At 57.0% G+C, this 2,500-nt stretch overlaps 1 non-coding gene across 1 annotated transcript in view; it reads right to left on the reverse strand.

The window, feature by feature from the left end:
- LOC124771333 overlaps positions 1–255 on the reverse strand; it is a 1,909-nt gene extending 1,654 nt beyond the window's left edge. The window contains exon 1 of the ribosomal RNA XR_007013350.1: positions 1–255. This exon is cut by the window's left edge and continues 1,654 nt beyond it. This is a non-coding gene — a ribosomal RNA (small subunit ribosomal RNA).
- Positions 256–2,500: the final 2,245 nt, after the last annotated feature.

Consider the following 2,500-nt stretch of genomic DNA (forward strand, 5'->3'; position numbering starts at 1 on the left):
AGGCAAACGGACCGGACGAGCCGACCGATTGGTTTTGATCTAATAAAAGCGTCCCTTCCATCTCTGGTCGGGACTCTGTTTGCATGTATTAGCTCTAGAATTACCACAGTTATCCAAGTAACGTGGGTACGATCTAAGGAACCATAACTGATTTAATGAGCCATTCGCGGTTTCACCTTAATGCGGCTTGTACTGAGACATGCATGGCTTAATCTTTGAGACAAGCATATGACTACTGGCAGGATCAACCAGGGAGCTGCGTCAACTAGAGCTGAGCAGCCGGCCGCCCGGGAGTGTGTCCCGGGGGCCCGCGCGAACACGCAAGCGTCCGCTCAATCATTCTGCAAACAGGAGGAGGCTGAGCTCCCCTGCACAATACACCTCGAAACCCTCTCAGGTCCCGGCGGCGCGCAGCGCCGTCCCAAGTACTTGGTCGGGTTCGAGAGAGGCGCAATCGCCCGGAGTTAGGCGAGTAGACGCTTTCGGTGCGACCACCCGTGCTCCCAACTGAGCTTGCCGCTGCCGACAGAGGCCCGGGAGCGTGCTGTCGTGGCATTGCCGGCGGGAGACAACACGCGCCACCTACGGTGACCGGCAGCTCCAACGCCAGCGCCACAGAAGGACAAAAGCCCCACTTGGGTGCCGAAGCGAACTCTCCCAGCACAGCGCACGCGCCAACACATCCGCACAGCTGCGATACAAACCACCAGCGAGAACCGCTGGGGCGACCGAGCAGCAGACGGCGTCGCGGCGCCGAGCGCCGGGCGGCAGCGCATCCTCAACGCACACAGTCCTCAATCGGACCAGCACACTGAAGATGTCCACCGCGCTTCGCACCGGGCCCGCGAGGACCTACTTTGGCCGCACGGCGCCGCGCGCAGGGTGCGCCGGCGCGCAGCTGCGACGCCTGCCGCGTCCGTCGGCCGGCGCGCCTGCCACTGGCCGCCCCCACCAGCCGGCTGTAGCGCGTGCGCCCACGCACCGCGCGGCCAGCACGCCGGGAGGCGCCCCCTCACCGGCCGGGGACGGTCCCACCCAGCCACCGCCGCGTATCGCTTCACACCCAGATGCCGTTCAGTTTCGTCGGCATGGTGGGTATCGCTGGAACAACCGGTTAGTACCTCAACCTATCGTCGCCATCACCGATTCACCCCTAGCGAGAACAACCGCACCACAACAGGTTACCATTTGTTCATTTGCGTAACTTCACCAGAAAACGCAGGCGTCCATCGCCATTTGCAACTTCCACGATTATTGCATGCCTGTGTCAGGTGTCACGCCACACTACGTCTGCCCACATACACGCAACAAAATGTGCACGCCTAGACAATACGTGGAAGGTGGCCCCCGTACGTATGCGATGTCCATTGCTCGAACGACTGTCAACCGGCCTCTGTAGCATGTCGCAGATATGGAACGCGGTGCACCATGCCATCACGGTGTGTGAGGAGAGACGACTAGGTCCGAATACATCAACAGACAGCTCATGCTGATCGCCATCCACGGCGTCCGTTCCTCCCACACGTCTCTATGGCGTACCACACTGCAATCCAGCTCTCATAGGGAGACGACACGTAGCTGCGTGCACAATATTTGCACTGTATGGTCCGCCGTTTTTGGGCGCAGTCGTTGTACGGTCACACATGTGCCACGATGTATCATTCAGTACATAAGGACGAATGTGCAGTACAGATTGTGGTTTACGCGTACGACATTAGCGGACAGTTGACACAGGCCGCACCACAACGTAGCCTGAGTACGTCGCATGCGGAGGGCATTGAACATGCAAAGTTCTCACCAACCAGCTTGCGAAGGCAGGGGGCAAGGTGGGGACGTGGGGAGGGGCGGCATGTACGTCCTGCTGCCATCCACATTACAGTGTACAGCAGGAGCATGTGGAAAGTGAGCAAGACTTGCAAGGTGTTTAACATGAAGCGATACACAGGGGAGCGGGGAGTGCGAGTAGCGAACTATATTGCGAGGGTTGCGGGTGGGCAACACTACACTAATTGAACGAGTCGTATAACAATTACAGAGCAGGTTTAGGCGACAACGTGGGTTACGTTAGGCGACAACGTGGGTTAGGTTAAGGCACGACGTGGGTTAGGTTAAGGCACGACATGGGTTAGGTTAAGGCACGACATGGGTTAGGTTAAGGCACGACATGGGTTAGGTTAAGGCACGACATGGGTTAGGTTAAGGCACGACATGGGTTAGGTTAAGGCACGACATGGGTTAGGTTAAGGCACGACATGGGTTAGGTTAAGGCACAACATGGGTTAGGTTAAGGCACAACATGGGTTAGGTTAAGGCACAACATGGGTTAGGTTAAGGCACAACATGGGTTAGGTTAAGGCACAACATGGGTTAGGTTAAGGCACAACATGGGTTAGGTTAAGGCACAACATAGGTTAGGTTAAGGCACAACATAGGTTAGGTTAAGGCACAACATAGGTTAGGTTAAGGCACAACATGGGTTAGGTTAAGGCACAACATGGGT

The sequence above is a fragment of the Schistocerca piceifrons genome, unplaced genomic scaffold, assembly GCF_021461385.2.
Source record: "Schistocerca piceifrons isolate TAMUIC-IGC-003096 unplaced genomic scaffold, iqSchPice1.1 HiC_scaffold_936, whole genome shotgun sequence".
Taxonomy (NCBI): Eukaryota; Metazoa; Arthropoda; class Insecta; order Orthoptera; family Acrididae; genus Schistocerca; species Schistocerca piceifrons.